Source organism: Photinus pyralis, unplaced genomic scaffold (genome assembly GCF_008802855.1).
Source record: "Photinus pyralis isolate 1611_PpyrPB1 unplaced genomic scaffold, Ppyr1.3 Ppyr1.4_LG6, whole genome shotgun sequence".
NCBI classification, from domain to species: Eukaryota; Metazoa; Arthropoda; class Insecta; order Coleoptera; family Lampyridae; genus Photinus; species Photinus pyralis.
Window position 1 is genome coordinate 36,772,498 of NW_022170663.1, and position 22,891 is coordinate 36,795,388.

Here is a 22,891-nt window from a genome sequence, read left to right on the forward strand (position 1 = left end):
GTTTGTATACCCAGTTACCAATTACGTTTAGTTTTGTCGTTACCGAAGTTTAGATTAACGATAATATCATCTACGATCGACATCATATTTGTGTTACTCCGATACTTATATTTGTTAGTTTACTGTATTTTATTCTTCATATTAACTACTTTTGTTTGTGATCTAGTTCTTAAAATTGCCGAGACTTTGTTCGAAGCAAATTTCTACAATTTTAATTAACGTTATGTATTTTGCTCTGAAGAACTTGTTCGTGTAAGTTTGTTTTCATTTGAATTGATAAGATTGCTTTGTCATTGAAGAGAGATTCCGTTATTTGTACCTTTCATAGTATTTTTTTCTTAAGACTTCATGTCACTTTTAGATATCTCATACCGATTGTAAAAACCAACCCTTAGTCGAACCAAATTTTGTTTTCTCGTAAAGTCATTTGAATTTTTGATTTTTGTTTAGTATTGATTGCCATTCTATGTATAAAAATAACCCGTCGTGTCTTACGTTAACCATTGCTTATGCGATATATTGTGCAACACGAATCATTATCCTTTTTATATTTTTTTGTTTGTGTGTCTGTCTGTTTACAGATTTGCAGTTTCGCGTCCTCTGAGCTCAGAAGGGTGCGACCGTAGTTCAAAGGTAAATTTAGTTGTTTTCGTCGTTTTTCCCTTTTAACGCTTGATTACATTTTGGTTTTTGATACTAACGAGTTGATTATTACTTTGTTTGAAAGTCACTTAATGATTATAGCTCCGTTGTTTCTGCGGAAGCTCCTTTTGGATAAATACTTTCCCCGGCTACGTTGTTTTTATTAGAGATTATTTTAAATTCCCATTTTGACATACCAGATCTATATATATTACAGTGTCAGATTTGTATTTTGAGATCATTGTATTACAGTATTAAACCACCCGCTTTTATGAGATCAAATATTGTTTATGTTTCTTTCCCCGTAATTGTGCATTCCTTCGAGTTTAGTAAGACGAGAACAAGGATCTCTTAGTCTGCCTTGTTTATCCCTTTAGTAAGTATTCCTCTCTCTGTCTCTCTAGATTTATCAAAGACTAAGTGGCGCCTATCCGGATTACTTTTACTGTTTCCTTCCCTTTTTGGCTTATTTGTGTTTGTATAGAAGAACCCCATTTTCACCCCGACCCACCTCTACTTTGCCTGAGCTTACCGTGTGCTTATCTAAAGTAATTTTGTCACGTTGGCCCAAAGTGAACGTAACAAATTCATATAACTAAAATTCACTTTGTCGTTGCGATCAAGCACTCATTAATGGATGTCAGTTTTCTATTTGCCTATCCAACTTCGTATCTTATTTCCTATCTTCGCTTGTTGTTATTTTATTGAGAATTCGAGTACTGCTATCTTAGTCTATTTCCAAGTTTAGCGTATGCCTTCAGATTATGGAGCAAACATTTGCTTCCGAAGAGCTCTAAGGAAGTCGAAGAATTGGGTAAGTCAGTCCTTAAACTTAAAACTTTCAATGCCATAAACAGAATAAATCTAGCTACGTTTGTTTCTGAGATACAGGGTGAAAACGAAAAAAATGTTATCATATCTTACTATCCATGTAAGATAGAAAAAGGTAAAAACTGCCTATTTTAGATATTTTACGTAGTTCCAGTGGCGTAGTAAAAAATTGGACTACCTTTTCTGAGATCTGGCCCAAAGTTGGTATTTTTTAAATGCAACACCCTGTATATCTTAGCGTCAATTTTGTTTCATTCTTTTTCCTAATTACATTAATGTATCGCTATCTAAGAAGAATGCTTGTCTAAACCAAATTTAGAAACGCGGGGCTTTTTCAATCTGAAAATAATGCATCCAAAGTTGGTTTTTCAAAATTTCGAAAAATAATTCCAAGTGTAAACCTGGGCACAAAAGTTTGGTAGGTACAGTATTTAAGAATAAAACTGCTGAATTTTCAAAAAGCAGTTTGCGCATTTTATGTCCGTAAAAATTTTGGACCTTGACTTTATTTGGAAAACATATTTGTTTAACGGCATAGTTAACTGGTTCACACTGTATAGATAAAACTGTAAAACCAACTTTTCCAGCACTACCGCCTAAGATAGATTCCCCTTACCGTATCGTAGGTACTTAGAAAACGTCCTAACACGTCATTTCTATGGCTAAAAGATATCAAAAGCGCTAGTCTAGAGAACAGTTTGTTGCATGTGGGCTTGTATTTACAAAGGGAATGTGATAGGTCTTGTAACGGGTGCACGTGGTGTTTTCCGTTTTTTGCATATTGTATATATTGCGGTGTTAGGGGGGTAACTTGACGTTCTTCTTTAACAGATCCGTAAGAGGGGAAATTAGTGAAGAAAAGTTTAGTGTGGAACGTCTGTACCAAGAACTCATGCCGGTGATTCTTCTGACTTCAGGAACTATCGTCGGAATGGGAATCTGAGTATGCTTCAACTTTACCTAGGTCTACCAGGTAAAATTTGAGCCTTGACCACATAGCATTAACCCACTCTTACAAAAATTGCAGAAGATGGTGTTCAAAAATTGGAGTGCAAATTGTGATGTCATCCAAGTAGCTGAATACATGGGGGGAATTGTGAAGTCCGAAGGGCATCTACGGAACTGGAAAAAACTTCTGTTGGGTACTGTGAACGCGGTATATGGCTTCAGTGAGTCTACCATTGGTATATGCGAATATGCGGACTTGATGTCAAGGGTCATTAAGTATCTTGCATCCCTTAGCTTGTCGAGAGTGGCGTTGACGTATGGGAGAGGATATGCATCTGGTTCGCGGACTTGTATTTAATCGCCGGAGGTCTACACAGAAGCCATCCCAAGCTCGGATTGTTTATTATGAATTGCGCCCAACGTGGGATTCATATTTTAAAAAACATCGCCGATCAACGTGCAGGTATCTGTCAAAAAACGTTACTTTGCGTTATTTCGTATGGGAAAATAACGTTTTGTGTAGATAATTACCTACACGTTAAATTTAACGTTACTGACAGAATACAGGGCTGAATTTCTTGACATATATAAGAACTGCGTCATTACGTCCGACGAGAACACCCCACGCGGAATCACCTTGCTGCTGCAGGATGCAGGACGATGTCGCCATATGGTGGCAGGGAACCTCTTCCAAACACAAGGCGAAGCTGACAAGACGGAATTGTTCATAGTCCAGAAACGTGCCATTCTCGCAAGGATGGACGAGGACATCAGCGAGACACTACAAATCCACATGGTTACCACCTTTATCATCTTACAATGTCTTATCCGATTAAATAAAAGAAACAATTTCGCATTTTTATCTAATAATCACGTAATTTCAATTTACATGAACAAAGACGAACTAGCCATAGCCAAAATAATTGCGTACCATGAAACTTTCGAAAGTTATCGACTACACTCCCGATGAAAAAGAGTTTCAATAAAAAATGACACAATGTAAATCGAGTAACATCATGGTAAGTTGGGCGAGAGATTTACGTTCTGCTTTACAATTGGGCTCAATGCCGTCCCACGGCTCCAAAAGAATAATTGAACACCAATTTAAATATCGATTAGTTTTTAAGTTCCTTAAACAATGCAAATCCTGCATTTGTGTAAACGTTCGCATCATTAAGATTCTGATACTTCGCAGTACTTCCGAGAAGCTTTCAGTAAGTCTCGAGATACATAAAATTGCTTCTTGTAGAGGAAACTCGGATATTCGTAGCATTATTAATGACAGCGTTTCAATAATGCCCCAACAGAGAATTCAACGTGAATGCAGTAGATGTAGGGAAGCGGAATATTCAAGTATGCATAATACGATCAAGACTCTTACTGATGCCAAGCTAGGAATATTTTCAAAATTAAGTAAAATAGTGCAAGGCATTGATAGAAATGATTGAATTTCTAGCCATTATTAATGGGTTAATAATGGATCGAGGGTAATAATAAATAGATTAGCATTAGGTAAAATGAAAAGTAACAACTTACCATTATATGTTGGGACACTTACAAATCAATGTCGCTTTAGGATCCTTACCTGAAACAAAACACAATTTGCATGAATACTTAAATACCCAGTCAGCAAAACTATTGCTAATTTGCTTATTATTATTATTAAGATTTTTTTCGGAAAACTAGCGCTACATTATTATTATTATTATTGAATGATTAAGACACTTATTTGTGAGCTGCCCCCCCCCCCTTCTGCAATTCAATTCCGCTTATCACCTCTACAAAGTGCGTCCTTTAATTTAATACAATCTCATGATAAAAATAACGTTAAAAATACAATGTGGTCTTTTATATCTAACAATTTCCTTGTGGAGAGCAACCAATAATTAATTTTAAATTGAATCACAAAATTAACACCCGTTACATTCTTAGTCATGCAAAATTAGAGAAATAGTGAGAGAATAGAAAATGGAAAAGCATTTATGTATAAATACAAAAAAAAGAAGATTTCTAAATTAGAAAATATTTGATCATCATTAAATGATATTTTAAGAGAAATAACAATCCTAGAGACGAGTAACTTTGTAACGGGATTTTGGTAGATGGTCGTAGTCCTCAAATTAAAGTTGGAGTTGAATTTATTTAGGGTTGCGTGATATTTAGCATCGAATAGTATAAGATGTACTTTGTACACGGATGCTTCTTTAAAAGCTCTATTGTTGGGTTGGTAGCGCCAGTCTGTCGCATCATAAAAACAAACTTAATGGGTCGTACGTGACTGACGGCTGGTTCAGATCCGCGATTATACAGGGCACGTGAACAGCTGAGTCAAAGGTTTCCGGTAGCAGAGGTGTCTGGCAAATGCCTTTCGTGAGTTGATGAAAAGAAATCAAAATTATTAATAAAACGAATAAAAATTACCGTTGGAACCGATTAGCATTCATTTTGAAGGCGTATTTGCAAAACTTGAAAGAGTAGGGATTAAGCCGAGAAAGGCAGTCGGGGGGTATTAAGTGTGAAGCCACGGTGGGGCTCCAATTCGGATTCGGCGTTGTCACGAAGATGCTAAGTTGAAATCGCGAGAAGAAAAAATTAATTGCGTGTTAAATTGGGCGAGTATCGAGAGCGCGATAGAAAAAAAGTTTATTTTAGTCACGGGCAAGTGCGTGTCAAGAAGATCAAGATACGCGTGCGGTTACAAAAAAGCTCGTGTCGAAACTCCAGGGTGATTTTAACGTGTTATGTGAATTTGGGTACAAAACATTAGAAAAAATTGCGCGTGTAACCTTTGACTTATCTTATGATTAAAAGTTCATATAAACGTAAGTCCGTAAAAGCTTCGTTAGTGATCTACAGGGTGTTATCATTTCAAGATTTTAGTTTCTGAAAAAAAGTAGCGCTTATATATTCACTTTGGCTGTTCGGTAGGGCGGCCGGGTGCAAAGGTTTTCTAGGTATAACACAAGCGACGTATCGAGTACTTTCCAACTTGTTTCTTTATATTTCCTGCAGTTTTAGAGCTATTTTGCTCAAATTTGAAATAAAAGTTAAGCTGAAGGGTTTACATCAAGAATCAACAGGGTGTTGTTCCATTTTCTACCCTTGAATGTTTTCCGTGCGCCACTGGTAGATGGTAAAATAAGAATTTAATTTTCTGGTTTAAAAACTTTTTAGTCTCTTGTAATCATGTTTAGGAACACCCTGTACAGCAAATGGAAAGTTTCTAGAACGATCTCGAACACTATCGATAACGCTCACGAATAATCTCGAACAAAATACGTTTTTCCTTAAAACAATGCGCCCGATTCGTCTGCAGTACTTATTGCCGGTGATTAATCTTTTATGACGCCTCGATGTCTATCTGAATTCCTAGAAAATTCGCTATTGCATAACACGAACAACAGTGGAAGTCAGATGTGCGTAATTAAAACTGATTAAGCTTTCGACAGCAAAATGAACATGTTCAGCTAATTGACGTCAGTGTCACTCATCTGCCGTAGTAAATTTGTATGTGTAGATAGAACTTTTTAATAGTTATCACCTGGATTACGTTAACATTAGAGTATTTTGGAACTTCTAAACCAAAGAAGTCTTCCCGTTAAGAGCCTATATTTGAACCATTTTTCAGTCCATAAAACTTAGTCGGAGATGGTCAAGTATTCCAAGGTTGGACGACACAAAGGGTATTTTCAGTTGCTGTATAACTAGGGTAAAGTTTATCGTTCTATTTGTATTCAATACACACCGATTCCTTAAAGGCTATGGATAGATCGGAGTTTGCCGTTTAAGCAGTCAAAAGTGAAGACTCGGTCGTTTTATTTTTAAATGTTTAAAAAGAAAATTTCCACTGTAGTATGAACCCAGTTAAAAGAAGGACACAGTTTTCCATTTAAATTCAGTATTAAGTAACTGACATTTTCTAACTGAGAAACATATAAATATTAAGATTTGCATTTGTTTATAAAATGCAGATATTCCCTATTTTTTTCGTTGTTCGTTGGAAGAGTTATTAAATTAGTCCATAGGAAAATGACCACTTTAATATTTTAGTGCAATGACGTTAATATTGATTATTTTGGATGGCCGTAAATGAAGGCCGATTTTGATTGATCTGAAATTTTAATACAATATGTTTATATTGTGTCTTTATTTGCTATCAAAGTGGTTTAAGGTGGAACAGAATATTTTACATTATTACCGTCCGAAGCACCTAGTCGCCAAGTCTGGGGAGACGTTAACAGAAAGAAATGAAAGAAGAGAACTGCTCCTATGGTACCGTAATGGAAGGCCTAGATGAATGGAATTGTTTTCCATTAACCTCCATCACCTGGTGTAGGCGGTCATAGTTCTTCTGGAAATTGGGGGGGAGGGGGATGTGATGTGAGGAGATATATCTGTTGGTAGCGTTCAAACTGCAAGTGTGAATATTTCAAGAACGGACTGTCTTAAGAGGGTACCCATACAAAGGAAAAATGAAAGATGTGCCCAAGATGGGTCTGTAGGTGTTATCCAAAGTGCGAATTTCCCGAGAAGGGCATGTCGAAAGAGATACTCACAAAAGAATATATCAAAGGTCTGTTAAGAAGTACATATCTGTTGGGATGGCCAAAATACCAAGTGGAAATATCTCTAGAAAGAGGTACACAACATGCATTCTGGTGCACTTTTCTATACAAGGCGTCCTAACGAAAACTTGCCCTGTGGTGGGCGTTGTAGAGCCCACCACACATACAGGGTGATTCCTATAGTACCTGCCACCGTTTGGGAGCGTGTAGGTGGTGCGTAGGGGAGTATTTTGATATAGGACACTTGGGGTCGAAAATCTAAAATAAGGGTGCCAGAGCCAAATTTACCTTCTGGAATTTCGCGCCTGTAGGTAGGCAACCCAACCGGCCGGCGGTGCACACGGAGCGATCTCAGGCGGCGATGTGTGGCTGACACTTGATCAGAATTTTGTTTAAACCCACGAAATCCCGTCTGCAACGACGCGTATCAAGTGAATAAACACTATGGCACGTTTTACTAACACGGAATACGCGGACATGCACTTCATGTACGGATTGGCAAATGGTAACGCACGAGCTGCACGACGACCGTACGCTGAGCGGTATCCAAACCGTCAGTTACCCTGCAGACAGGTCTTTCAAGAAGTTCACTTCCGACTGTGCGAGAAAGGGAATTGCAGGTAAGCTGACGGAGGCTTAACTTTACACACAGATTCGTGATGCACATCGATACTTGGGTCATTTAAGCACCCATTTCGAAAAGTTTGTTTGTTTACACCGACCTCCTCCTATTTCGCAGCCCACTAGCGCCCGTGATCGCGATCGCCCGTTGGTAAATGCCTTAGAGGAGGATGTGTTGGAACGTTTCGAGGCAAACCCGCGTACTAGCACTCGACTTGTAGCAGATCAGGTGGGTTGTAGTCAACACACAGTGTGGAACATCGCCAACAACAACAACTTACACCCCTATAAGTTTAAGAAAGTGCAAGAGTTACGGCCGGGTGACCATGAAAGGAGGCTGGAATTCTGCAACTTAGTCGTCCAGGAGGAAGAAGCTAATCCGAACTTTCTGAGGAGCGTGCTAGTTACTGACGAGAAAGGATTCTCAAGAGAGGGGACCTTCAATCCTCGTAACAGCCACTGCTGGGCGGAGCACAATCCTCATGAAACGTTTACGCGAGGATAACAGGACAAGTTTTCTTTAAACGTTTGGGCTGGCATCCTGGGGGACAACCTACTGAGGCCTTACATCCTCCCTCCGCGTCTAAATGCCCATAATTACCTGATTTCCCTGCGCGAGGTGCTACCAGAACTTAATGGATGTTCCAGTGAACTTGTACTGGTACCACTCACTGGTTCCAGCACGATGGGTGCCCTGCTCACTACGGGCGGCAGGTGAGGGAACACTTGGACCAAACCTATCCGGACAGATGGATCGGCCGTGGAGGTGCGGTGGAGTGGCCTGCCCGCTCGCCCGACATCACCCCATTAGATTTTTACTTGTGGGGTGTGATGGAAGCGCACGTCTACGAGACTCCCGTCGAATCCGAAGAGGACTTAATTGCGCGCGTCGTCATGGCCGGAGAGGCTGTTCGCCAGGACATAGGAGTCTTCACGCGAGTTCGAGGGGAGTGGTTGGCTAGATGTAGGAAGTGCATTGAGAACAACGGTGGCCACGTTGAACACTTGTAAACGTTATTGCTTTTGACTGTCGTTTTCCCTCCTTCCCTCCCATGTCGCTTCCTCGCGCTAACTCGCTCTGCATCGCTCCGCGCGAAACGTCGGTCGGTTGGGTTGCCTACATACAGGCGTGAAATTCCAGAAGATAAATTTGGTTCTGGCGCCCTTATTTTGGATTTCCGACCCCAAGTGTCCTATATGAAAAGACTTCCCCTAGGCACCCCCTATACGCTCCCAAACGGTGGCAGGTACTATAGGAATCACCCTGTATTTAAAAGAGAAAAGAGGTCAAATAGCCCATGTTTTGGAAGAGGTATTCATTACTTATAGAACAGTTATAGGTAGATTAGGTAGGTCCGCCATATTGGAACAAAATGGCGGAAAGAAATCTACCTACAGCTGATCGAGCGAGCCGAAAGAGATTGTTTATTAGGGACATTTTTCGAAAATTGAAATAGAAAAACCTGGCATTAAAACTCTATCTGGATCGCACTTTGAATTCGAATAAACACACAATTAATTGATTGACAATAACAAATTTTTGTTCCGAAACACATAAAAGCATTAAAACAAAATCCCTGAAAGAAAGAAAAGCTTACAAAGCCGATTTGAATATATATTAGTCTGCACGCATGCTGTTGACAATTAAAATAAAAGAAACCTTAAATTACTTACAGTTTGTTTAACTCACACACAAATGCGGACAGCTTCTGAACTTCACTTTTCTTTATAACACACAATTAGATGACAAGTAAAAGTGGCTTGATGAATAAGATTAATTTTCGGTGGCTGTTCGGGCGGTAGAAACTTTTAACTTTGAATAATAAAATAACGGTTTAGTTTCTTCATTACAAACATTATTATTGTTAACGGTATATTTTGTGGAAAGATCCTCGTACTTATGCTTGATGAATGACTCCATTTCGTTAATAGGTCTCTAATGAAGGGTGAAGGGCGAGGTGAAGGGTATTGTTGTGAACTACCTATTATAATAAATTTTCTTTTAGGCGATCGATTTCGACATTTATTGTCATCCTCAGGCCGTAGCGTCAAAGTTAAAATATATTAAAATGTGGATGGATGGTGGTAACATAATTATGTTATAACCTCACATTACAACCACAACATACCGCCCCTTCTACATCCACATCTGTTCACAAAAAAATTGCTTATGTTACCACCATCCATCCACATTTTAATATATTTTAACTTTGACGCTACGGCCTGAGGATGACAATAAATGTCGAAATCGATCGCCTAAAAGAAAATTTATTATAATAGGTAGTTCACAACAATACCCATCACCCATCCTCGTACTTTTTCGGAAGCAGTTTAATAGATGGCTCCATCTATTGTTGGAATTTGAAATTATAACGCGCATTTTGGCAGCGGCGTGCTTTTTGGTTGTCGACCTTCGTCTTCCTCTCATTTCTGTGAGCTGTAACAGAATGCACTTCATTTCAATTTCAATTTCAGTTTAAAGACCAGCACAAATTAAATTTAATTCAACTGTAGGGACCAGCTTAAGTTTCGGAGGAGTTTTACTTATAATTCTGTCGACGTACGAGTTTGGACTTGGATTAAACTAACCATTTGCCTGCGAGCGCCAACACCTTTGACATATTTTCCACCTGCTAATAATGAGAGGCGATTTTCTGGAATTGGGTCACCGGGCCAGGAACGAGATTTGATATCGGGATTCGATCCTCAACAAAGAGGCAAGTTCCGTCACACTTTAGCGTGTTAATTAATAGATATTTTGCCCCTTCTGAACCTTACCGAATGGCCTCGCTATGCACTACAACTACTTGCTTTTCCAAATCGACAAAAACTTTTTCTGTAATCGAACAACACGTGTTAAACTTTTTACACGACTTTGAAAAAAAATGCTAAACAACCGCTCCTCAATCGTCGCGAAACCAGCAGCCTCTGCGTTAATTAATTTTCGACTAACAATAAAACTTCTTATCACAAACAACCAGATGTAACTCGGTATAAAGCACGCAACCGCACCATATTTAAATTGAATAAATTACATAAGCGATAAAATCAAAATGAAAAAAATTACGTACTACGAACAAAATTTCTAAAAGGAAAAGCAAATACAAATTCAAGTAAAATAAACTAACTTTGTGTTTCTTCGAAAATAACCCACCAGATTTGGAATTAAAAATTAAAAAATTATACCACATACAGGGTGGCCCAACGGAAGAAGTAATTTTGCATGTTTGAAAATTACAATAATTTTCATTTTGACCCCCGCTGTCTATGTCAGAATTTTTGATAAGCGCCTAAAGGCTGCCGTCGGAAACATCACGATTTCGATTTTGCCTTGTATCACTTTTCATTTGCAATAAATCCTCGATACCTTAAGAACTGAAGGTAATAAAACTGATCAGCTGATCACGATCTTGCAGGTGTCATCTCGTTAGCTACTACACGATAAAAAAGAAAGTTTATAACCGAAAAACAATCGTGAATATTTTATAGAAAATAAGAGTTCAGCTACTTTCGTTAATTAGGTAGTGACATTCTTCTCGAGAATTTGGATCGGTTCAATTTGAAACTGTAGTTTCGCCTTGAAAAGGAGGATGACTCGCCGATTTGGCGCATAATTCAAACAGGTTGGACGGTAGATGCATAAAATCAAGGAAATACACTCGAGCTGTTTTTAATGAAGTCCTCATCGTCGAAAAAAAAGTAATAAAAATTCAATCACACGATCTTCAAAAGATGGGTCGATGACCAGAATGTTGCTACCTCAACGTCACCCGATCGAAGACAATTTGCGCTTTTATTGATATTTATTAACTTAAACCTCTTAACATGTTAATACACATTTATAATGGGAATTATAAAACTTCGAAGATGTTATTTAAAGTGAAACCATAGGGAGTATGGGATATAACCATTAAGCAATCTCATGGGAGTGCCACGACAAAGAAATAGAAACAAGAAAAGGTACGGAACGTGAAATTATTCTCGAGAGATGCGTTTTTTAAGATGAAAACTTGTATGTGAGGATGGCGCGACGTCAAAAACGCGCAGACCCCGTAGAATTATAAATTTTTGTACATTTTTGATATTATCTGAATTATGGAACGTAGAAAAACATATCCAATCATCACGCGAGGGCAGTAAATTCGCAACGGAACAAGTTCTTATACGACTAATTGAAACCGGCTCACAGGGGGCGCCCGTAGTCATACAAATTGAGCGAAAAGTTTTAAATTTCACCATCTATCAAAAGCAGTTCGTCCAGTTTCAAAACTGCGGATTAGACGTTTATCAATTTTATAAGTCCCTCGAAAGCGATATAAAGGAAGAGAAGTGTTACTTAAAAGAGGTTCAATAGGATTACGTTGAGAGTTCTCAATTAGTGCAACGGAACTAAATTCAGAGCACGAAAAGGGTTTAGATCCGCCGGCTTTAAATGCAATTTTAAAATTACATCGAGTGCAGCACTAACAAGGATAAAAGTTTTTAAGTAATAATACTGTTTGTATCCCTATATTTAGAGTGGAAGCCCAGAAAAATGAGCTCTGTCTGGTTAGTCCCTTTTAACAAAAGTTCGAAATGGATACTACGCGTTGCGAATTATCAGCCCGAATTAAAGACGAAAAAAGTTTGGAAGCTGAAAGGTTTTAAGTTTCAGTGAATACGCTTTTAGGTTGAATTATTTACATTTTCCACCATTTTCTGGTGGAAAATGTAAATGTGGGTGATGTGATCGGGCGACGGTTAGTTAAGTAGTGGAACAGTTACTTTTCCAATGCAAAGCATGTAGAAGTACTAGCATAGACAAAACCACATTCCATTAATCGTGTTATGAGCAAAAATTGGTTGCTGTTAGGGTTGGGCAGCAATCAATGGGGGAAAAACAAACTCAAGGTGGTGGATATCTAATTATAGGCGTTTATACATAAGGCTCAATCTGCTGTAGCCGAAGCTGTAGCTTAGGAGCCCAAATTGTTGATGATTGTAACAAAAAAATCGGGTTTTAAGGGTTCTTGGTAAAATTATTGTGTAAATCGGTTATGAAGAATCGCTGGAAAATATTTTCAAGTTCTAAAAATGACCACCAGAGGGCTTAACTGCCATCTTTAAATTTTATCTTTAAATTTCACATAATAAACTAAACATTCTTTTTTCACATTTTTAAAGAAAACCAGTTTATCTATCATTTTCGTAAAAACAAAGATGGCGTGGGGCATTTAATTGTTTTCGCAATAACCTGCTTTAACTTCTTAACCGTTTGACCGATGTTAACAAATTTGGTATCGTTGAAAAGAGCATTCCTTGGGAAATAAGAATCAACCAAAATATAGTTAATTTAGTTGAATCCTTCTCCGCCAGGGGGCTAGTAATTGACACTGACTCAAAATTCTAAAAAATCAAATGGAATGATATGACTTTTTCTTTATGAAAAAGTAGCCAAATAACATCCAAAGAGGCCAGTGAAAACCGTTTTTCAAAATCTCGTTCCTAACCTCAAATATTGGGAAAATGAGATAATTAATTAATAAAAATGCTTAAATTGTATCTTAAATTTACTTTTTACGCATTTCCGGTATTTGTCGATGTCGCGAAAAGCACCCTACACTTTTAGGTAGGCCTTGGAAAATTAGACAAATATATATAAATATGTAAATAATGCATCGTGTTTCATTTGTTTAATTTTCCAAGGCATTTGCTTTTTTTGATTATTTTAGGAGTTTGGGCCATAGTGTTAAAACGAGCTCCCTGGCGGAGAAGTATTCAACTAAATTAACTATATTTTGGTTGATTCTTATTTCCCAAAGAATGCTCTTTTCAACGATACCAAACTTGTTAAAATTGGTCAAACGGTTAAGAAGTTAAAGCAGGTTATTGCGAAAACAATTGAACGACCCACGCAATCCTTGTTTTTGAAATAACTGAGTTTTGTTTTTACGAAAATGATACATAAATTGGTTCTCTTTAAAAATGTGAAAAATTTTTTTTAGTATATAATGCGAAATTTAAAGAAAATGCAATTTTAAAATTTAAGATGGCAGTTACGCCCTCTGGTGCTCATTTTTAGAACTTGAAAATATTTTCCAGGGATTCTTCATGACCGGTTTACCCAATAATTTTTTTTACCCCTAAGTCATACGACGAACGGTTCTCGAGATATGGCCGAGGAACAGTCTTATTGGACCACTCGGTACACCCTGTATATATATCCTATATAACCACAATTATGCTGGAATCCTTGGGTCCGTCAGTGTGGTATGATCTTTATTATCGGAATGATATGACGCGGCCGCTACCTCAGTGTAATATTCTCGATGCCGAAACGAAGCCAGGAAATCGCAAACTTGACCCGCGAGCCACTGGCACCAAAAGTCGGGTATTTGACTTCGGACGGCAACGTTAGTGATGCAGGAAAAAGGTGGGTGAACGATACAGGATAAACGGAAAGCGGTATGAAATGAGTAACTGGAAAGCGGGTGAACGGTCTTAAGTTTTCAGGTCTGAAAATCAGGTCATCAGATCAACAAGTGACAGGAAGGAGTGTTCCGTGAAGCTGAGGGATCTTCCTTTTATACAGAAATGATTACCGATAAGACCGGGAAGTGGAAATGGTATTCCGCGCAATGTTTTGATCTTGTTAGTTAGTGACATCTAGCGATCCACAATGTACCTAGTTGATTTTTAAGACAGACACGTTCTATAAATAAAGTAACCAATACTTTGTTACCTTACAGGGTGATAAAGGGACCCAAACCAAAAAATTTGCTCAAATAAATCAAGGGTTTCAAATGTTTCGTTTACCTACCATTAAAATCTTTAAAATTCAACAAACAATTTCGACTGCAATTCTTGGCCAGACAATGACCAGATTTAAAAAAATTCTGGTGCACTTTTTTCAGGCACCTACTTAAGAACAAACATCGTCGAACAGTTTCTCCATACGCCTTTGAAACAAAAGTGATCAAACGAGATTCATAGTTAATTTCCAAAGAAGAATTTATTGGTTTTGAAAATGAATTTTTTTTGCAATGTTTTCGGCTGATCTGTTGCTGTTGGCGACTCATACTTTGAATGAAAGAAAATTGAACCAAAGAAATAAGAACGTGAAATTTAATTTAAATTTTCTGCCTGCACCTACTCTTGTGTAAACATGGTCTTGTAGACATTATTATTCTGGGAGATTATTTATGAAATAAGTACAAAGTTGGTTCGTTTCATTTGAATATGTTTCTCAGTGTCGTTTTTCCTTTTAGGAATTTTATAAATACGTAATTTTTTTTGTTTGTTTTATCGCTTTTGTAATTTATTCAATTTAGATAAGGTGTAAGTAAGACACATTCGGTTGTTTGCGATCAGGAGTTTTATCGGCCGAAAATTAACGCGTGTTTTATCGCTTCGAAGCATTGTGCGTTTCATATTGGAAAAGTGGGGGCGTTTGGTGCGTTCCGTCGTTGATTGGCGATTTATATGAACATTTTTAGAAAAAGAGATTATTTTATGGGGGAAGTGGTATTTCCTTAAATACTGAAGACGAGTAAACGAGGCTGCTGCTGCTATTTTTCGCCACGGTTGAAAAGCGTGTACATCTTTTGAGGTTAAATTACGGGCAGTATGTATGTATGCATATGGCCGGACAGTGAAGTTTCTATTTATAGCAGCTGCATTCAAACTAGAAACATCTATCTATCTGATTTATAACAGTTAAAATATTATTTATCACTCATATATACACCATTTATAACAGCGGGAATTATTTATTACTTCGACGTTGAAATTGGAACTGTTCTGAAACGCAATCCAATTTGCATATATAGCAAACTCGAGTGTTCTCGAGCGCTCGAACATTCTAGAACAAAACGCATAGTATCTCCTAGAAAGATTGCGTCACATCCGCCTCGTTCTTTATGACTGATCACTAATCTTTCATGGCCCCTCGATAATTTCTGGAATATTCGCTACACGATTCTTAGTTGAATCCAAGGTTGACTACTGGTGTCAAAAAAGTGAATAAAAAGAATTTGAGAAGAAGGAGAATTGAGAGATGTTTGATGGAAACATGACAGCACCTCAGAAGAACTTTAGCAGACCCGTGAGGTGGAGGCACCCATCGGGCGCGTCCTCGGGTGGTGGATAGGAGGACGCCCATACAGACACCTAAATGGTTTGTGCTTCGGTGGGGGTAGTGACGATTATAAGTGGCTCGTTGGGGCTAAAATCAAGGCTGGTAGCGACGAAGGTCGTAGCGCGGACCAACCTCCCAAGTCGAGGTGTTGGCGACCTCCGAGTGGTAACCCGGGCTGGCAGCCAAGCCCTGGGCAAGCGGCTCTGCTCAGATGAGACCGCGTTTCTGCACTACTCGTGGGAATTGTATGGACGCTTATTCAAACAAACCCTTTCTCAGACCCTCAAAAGGAGTCCGGTAACGGGACAGGTCCCTTGAAAGAGGGGACGACTCCAACGCAGGGCCTTATTCAAAGACCTGGAGGTGGCTCAGACTATTCGCAAGAAGAATAGGACTGGCGCACAAAAGGCGATGGCCAGGAAGCGCCGGATCGAGGGTAAAACCTCGAGTGAAGCGGGCCCTGCGCCAAAACCTAACGAGTGCACGGGTGGCCATTTTTCCGGTATCACACCCGGAGGTGAACAGCACTGAACCCCAGTCTTACGGCTGCATTGAATGCAATTGTTGAGGGGCCTTTCCTCCGTTGGAATCAGGGTGCGATTGTGGCCGAATGCGAGCACCAGTGGACCTTGGACTGGTTGGAGAGAACCGTTCCTCTTATTAGACCCTAGGATAGTGCGTCTTTGAAAGTTCAGAAGCACGTCCCTAGGGTAACCAGGGTGATGGCTGTGTTGTACGGGCTCCTGGATGGCACGGCCACCATCTCCAATGCCTCTAGAAGCAAAATCCTGCTTTGAGGACGAGACGCTCTTCCACAGGGATGTGCTATGTGGCGAACCTGTCAGAACCGCCGAAAGAGGCCGCTGCATTAGTAAGCGACGTCACAACAGGGTCATATGAGGACAGCTGCAAATTGCGGAACTTTAGAGGAACGAAGGGAACACCTTAGTGGAACTCGGCTCTCACGTATCTCCTGGAAACACTTTCAAGGCTCTAGAGACTACGTATCTTCGGATCCGCCAAAAGGAGCAGCCCGGATCGGTGCAAGGCCGACAACTGGAAAGTAGCGGCTCGGATGGTTACCGAGAGATCTCTGCAGAAGAGATTAGGTGAGTCTAGGTGGGTAAGTTGCACTGCACTGCGAAATAGGGGGCAACGAAAAGGCGGACGAGCTGGCTCGTGAAAACCGAGGTGAAAACAGTGGTGGGGTCTTCGTCGGGATCGAGCCTACCGTAGGAATTGCTCGCTCCGTTGTCAGGGCCAGGATTAAAAACTGGGTGACCAGTCAATTCAAGGTTCAGTGGTAACAAGCAACCGAACTCGGACAGAACAAGGCCTCTTGGCAAATCTGAACAACTGAACAGAAGACAGATTAGGGAGATCACCTGTGTCGTGTTGCAGGCTTAGACGAACACAACTTGAAAACGTCCAAATTGTCACGTGCGCGGGTCGATAAACCAGAACTGGTGTTTCTGAAAAGAGTTATAAAAATCTTAACAGTTTTCTCTAAGAAAATAATTACCCTTCGTCTCGGTTATTATTACCACTATTGAAATGAGAAGATTTAATTAGTCCGTTTCTCTTTATGTTTATTTGAAAGGGAAGTCGTTTTCCTTTGCAATTTAGGCGACTTTCCAAGCACGGATTTGGTTTGCAAGAAAAAAATAACGTAGGTTGTAGTAGTTTAAACGCCGACCATTAATTATTCGTCTCTAACTTTGCGGTGTAAAATATGGAAGTTGTTCGCCGACCATTAATAATGGTGATATACCATAAACCGGGGCGTGTCTATCGCTGTCTTACACCAACTTTGGATCGTCATTTAAGTACTACTCTCAGAAATAATCCTTGCCTACAATTGATGAGCTTTTCGCATTTAACGACCTTAACGTCAAGTGGTGCATTATTTATTTGTCAACTTCGCCTCGATAACGCTTAATTCTAATTGGAATTGCTATTTACCTAACGGAATGTATAGTCATCCATCCTGACATTCGTTCGATTCGAGATACGTGTTTTTGGCCGCATGAGGTAGGTTTACGTACAGGTAATTGCGGCGATGTTGATCTATCGGATACAAATTAATCCGCGTCTTTTAACTTTATTTGGCATTTCGCTTGTATTCGTGAAGCTGATAGTATAATAACGCAATTCAAATGTCTACCTACTGAATATGGATGCAGCTTCTTGTAGTACAGCAAATTGTTGTTCAACGAGGCGTTTGTTTATTAAGTAAAGGTCCACGTTTGTTACGTTGCATTACTCTTGATAATTAATTCTTAAGAGCCTCAAATTGTTGTCCATTCCATCATTTATATACAATAGTCAGGAGGAATGCATAAAGTACCACTTGGCTGTCGAGTACAACCCATACACAAGTACAAAATGCTGAAATATCACCCAGAACTTTAGGGTTGACACTTAAAATATAAATGAGACTGTCACCCTACTATTCGCCACATCAAAAGGCACAAATACTTTTTAGTTTGCAAATAAGCACTCGGCTTGACCAAATGAACAAGAAACTCACACTTTACTGGGTCCATAAATACACGTGACAAAATTAAAAAAAAAATCAACATTGCAGATTCCTTTAATCTAAATTTAAACTAACTTTACCCAAGACTACCTACATTAAATCTAACCAAAACAAGTTTAATTCGTCTTCCGATGGATTGCGCAAATTTTGCAATTTCGTGAAATTTACAAGAAAAGTCAAGTCGCAGAAGTACCTTTCATAATCACTTCGGTTTCCATCTTCTTCTCTTGCCTTCCTCTTTCCGTCTCCCTCTCGTCATCTTTTTATCTTCTTGCCAGATTCTTTTTGTTTTTCTTTTGGACTTCTCGACCTTTTCATATTTCCCTTCCTCCCATTTTCGTTCTTTTCCTGATTCGTGTTTTTCGTTTCCCTCTCGTTTTTTGTCGTTATCTTTCTTGTATCCCTTGTTTTATCCCCACGCCCTCCTTGGCGTCTATATAGCTTCTTTGCCTTTGTTCCTTTGTAACAGCTGCCCTTTTATCCGTGTTGTCACCATTGCCCTTTTTGTCCCTCGTCTTTCTTAAGTTTTTTGTCCCTTCCTTTCCTCTTGCCCTTCTTCCCCTCTTCTGACCTCCCCCTCTATCCATCTCCTATTCCTTCTTGCTCGTCTTGTCAATCTTTTATACCTCTCATTATTTCTATCATTTTGGTCCATCTGCTCCTTTTGTTTCTCTTGCCCTTCTTTGTCTTTCTCCTCATTCCCGCACTTATTGCACTTTCTGTGTATTGCCATCTTTTCCTTCTTATCTTTTTTGTCTTGACTACAGCTCTTGCCCTTTTGCCCATGGTGTCCTTGTCGTGCCACTCGTCTGTCTTACACCTGTTATCCTCTTCCCTATCCAGCCTTTTTTCCCTTGTTCTCATTCCTATCGTATTTTGTTTGTCTTACCACTTTCATCCTTTGTCTCATTCATGTCCTTCATCTATCTTTTGTTCTTCTTATGCTTCACGCGTTTCCCGTTCATTCCTTCCTTCTCGTCTTCTTGTCCTTTTCACATAAGTAATGTCTTGTTTCCTACATTTCCGATCGCATCTTCTTCTCTTCCCTTTCTCGCCTTCTTCCCGTCTCCCTTTTATCATCTTTTTGTTTTCTTGTCTAATTTTTTTGTTTTTATGACGCCTTGCCCCTCTTATCCTACTCCTCATTCTTTCTTGTCCTTCTTACCCTTCTTGTACCTCTTGTTATACTTATCTTTCTGATTCATCTGCCTCTTCTGTTTCTCATGTCCCTCTTCTTGTCCTTTTTGTTTTGCTGGAGATTTTGTCCCTTTTGGATATGTTGTCCCTATCATGCAACTTGTCTCTTTTGTCTCTGTTTTATTCCTTTCACTCTCTTGCCATTTGGGCCCTTTTTCCCTTTTCCTCATTGCTATCGTACCTGTTCGTCTTATTACTTGTGTCCTTTACCACATTTGTTTCTTGTCAAGGGCGATACGGCATAAACCGGTACAAACGCGGCTGGGATACGAAAAGATTTTTTGAATTTCTATATTTTACCGTTTATGATTTATTTTCTTATTGTTTAAATTTTTATCGACATTGTACGTGGGCGAGTAGTCCTGACTTTTTAAATACGTGCGAAAGCTGGAGACGCCGGTCAGTCGTGGAACATGACGCGAGTAGTTTGGATTACAGGGAGATTTTGTTTATTTTGCAGTCGCTATTATCGAGGCGTGAGAATCGCTAACTCGACAGGATTACACTCCACGCGGACTAAATTTATAACTGTCCAGCCTTCTGATTAGACGGAAAAATTAATTTTTATTAGTGGACCAAAGATTGCGTCCCGGAATGGGTTCCAAGTAATGAGAAATCGTTTTTTCGGCGAGAAATTTGCCTGGAACGGCGAGAGTAGCTACCGGAATACTAGCAGCGAATTTAAGTCGGTCACCTGATGTTTTTTTTTTTAAATTTGTGCGAATTTTCGCGCAGTCCAGAGCGAAGGAAGGTCAACCACTTGTAATTTAGCGAAGAGTGTGTTTTATCTGTGTTAGAAAACGCTCGCGAGTAGCCGCGAACAAAACTTGGGTCAGCCACCGAGAATTTATTTTGTCGAGCCAGCGAAGTTAAGTCGATAACCTGCAATTTATCGCAGGGTGTTTTTATAAATCGGTGTGACACTCTAACAATCGACAGCGTGTTTTGCTTGCAAAAAAATAACGTGTGCCAATGGTAACAAAGTATGTCTAAAACAAAAGGACTTGCGGACTAGAAACTATTATGGTAAATACGGGCAATGGTGGAAATTTTAACCCACAAAAATAAAAACGGTGTGACCTTAAATAAAGTTTATTTGAAGATAGGGGATTTTTGTAGCGGAATACGAACAATTAGCATTAACAATTAAATGTTGTGACTGATAACTAAAAGAATTGGCATATTGAACTACTTTGTCGCACGTCTTTAGCGATCGATTGTGCGTATATTTTTCTAAGGCATTGACATTTACCGTCGGATTACGTAATTTTGAGTAACCATATTGGAACTTTAAAATCAAAGGAGCCATTCATTAGACAAGACCTATCAGCCTGTATCGACTGTCCTTTTCAATCATTTGGAACAGCCTAGTGGCCAATGGAGTGGAACCGGCTAACGTACATGACTATTACTCGTAGTTTCCTGTATAAATAAGGTAACCAGATTTTTTGTATTCAACACAGGAATAAACTATAATATATAATAAAATGAAAACTGTTAGAGGATACCTTAATTAAGCGTTTTCAACAACAAAAAATTGCGGAAGAAGTCCGAAATTTTCCACAATCTTAATCATCGAAATGTGAGCTTATATTATATTTCATGATTACTTTTATAACCGGTGAGTAATGGACTTTGGCAAGTAACCTTTGGACTTTGAACGGTGGTTGCAGTTTTAGTATCGTCATTGGGTTGACCCTGAAACAGAGCGATGAGCGACCTTTGATCAGCGAGAAACTTTGGACTTTGAATGGTGAGGAATGGAATTTGACCGGTCGGTAACCTTTGTGCACGTAGATATATTAAAACCGTGTTTTATGGGTAGGAAGAGTGCGCCATGAAGTAATTACGAACAATTCGCGATTTATCGATTCTATTTATAGCTTACATAAATAAACGCAATTTTGCAGTTTGCAGAATTACTAAACTGTTAAAAGAATTAGTAGCTGTAGTGGTTACGCGCTGTCCTGCGATTTCAGGTATCGCGGATACGAATCCCAGAACCAATAAACTTCACCAGCAGTCGCCAATGACCCCATGGTAGGCAATTACCAAAATTTGACCCGGGCCAACTGTCGAAATATTTTCCCACGGACCTCAGAATTTTTCCAGGCTAAAGTGCCCGTACACCTACTAATGCTTGAATTTCTTTAGAGGTTACGTGAACATTTTTCGACGATGACAAACGTTAAAAATATTAGAGAATGGATGTAAAAGCACGCGTGTGCGTAATTAGTTCTCTACGTGTTTTAAATAACTTATGTGTAAGACAGGTGCCCCTTCTCCTCTAGGTCGATGCTAAAAACAATATTTGTTGTAGAAAAACTGAAACAAAATCTTGGGTGAAATTAGCAATGTCTAACGAGCGGGTCTTTTTTGAATAAAAAAATCAAAAATAATTTTTTTCAAAAAGTGTCAATGACTTGCAAAAAATTTTTGGGTGGACAAAACTCGGGCAAATTAATTTGAATTATTCAAAAAAAAATTGCTGTTTGGTGGTTTTATTGTTTGCAGTAATTCAAAAAATTCAAAAAAATGCAAAATTCATTTATCCAATATTTTTGAAATTTGTTGACTTATTTGACTCCTTTTTCAAGAAATGATAAAATTCAAAAAAGTGGGAACAGACTAAATTTTTGAAAACTTCTTAAGCATTCAGATCTTTGGTGTGGTTTTAGCGTCTGTAGTGATTGGAAATATTTTAAAAAATGCAAATGCATTTCGCTAATACTGTTTTAAAATTTGGGACCTTTTTTGAGCCCCTTTACCATTTTTTAAAATTAATAAAATTAAAAAAAGAGTAGTTTTAGTTTGAGCCCTTTTTCTAATCTATATATTGGTAAAATTCAAAAAAGGGCAAGTAGGGTTGGGAAACTAAAATTTTTGAAAATGAATTTGTGAGTTCTCTGCAGTACTTGAGAAAATTTCAAAAATGTGTAAAATTATTAAGATTATTTGAAATTATGGTTTGACAAATGTTTCCCTTTTTTGAAATAGGAAATGTCACATATCAGTTGCTGTCTAAAAATCAAAAATGCAAAAAAAATCACCGCTTAACTTAGATGCCGCCGTTTTTAAATAGTGATCTAAGAACCATGGTCGTCCATTTATTTTTCAAAAAAGCCGCACTAATTTTTAGATCGAGAAGTTTTCGTATTCAAAAAATTCGAAACGTTCTTTTCTACAAAAGAAGAAAGGCTGCCCTTTAAAGAAGGGCAGTTTTACTATTGTGTTGTTCAATACTGAAAAATTTAGGATAAGAGTGGTCGAGTAGTGTTTGTGTTTAAAAAAAAATCTTTTTTTGTACAAGATAATATTAAACAAAAGAATCTAAATTGAAAAATTCAACCATACCTAGAAACCAATTCATTTTTAACACAAACACATCGATATACGGTCACAAATCGACTGAACAAAGAATTCATTTACGGA

General features: G+C 38.6%; 1 long non-coding RNA gene across 1 annotated transcript; it reads left to right on the plus strand.

Moving 5' to 3' along the window:
* The first annotated feature begins 2,030 nt into the window (after window positions 1-2,030).
* Window positions 2,031-3,126, plus strand: LOC116172921. The gene is made up of 3 exons (XR_004145805.1): window positions 2,031-2,446; window positions 2,501-2,657; window positions 2,716-3,126. It is a non-coding gene; the product is annotated as an uncharacterized LOC116172921 (long non-coding RNA).
* Window positions 3,127-22,891: the final 19,765 nt, after the last annotated feature.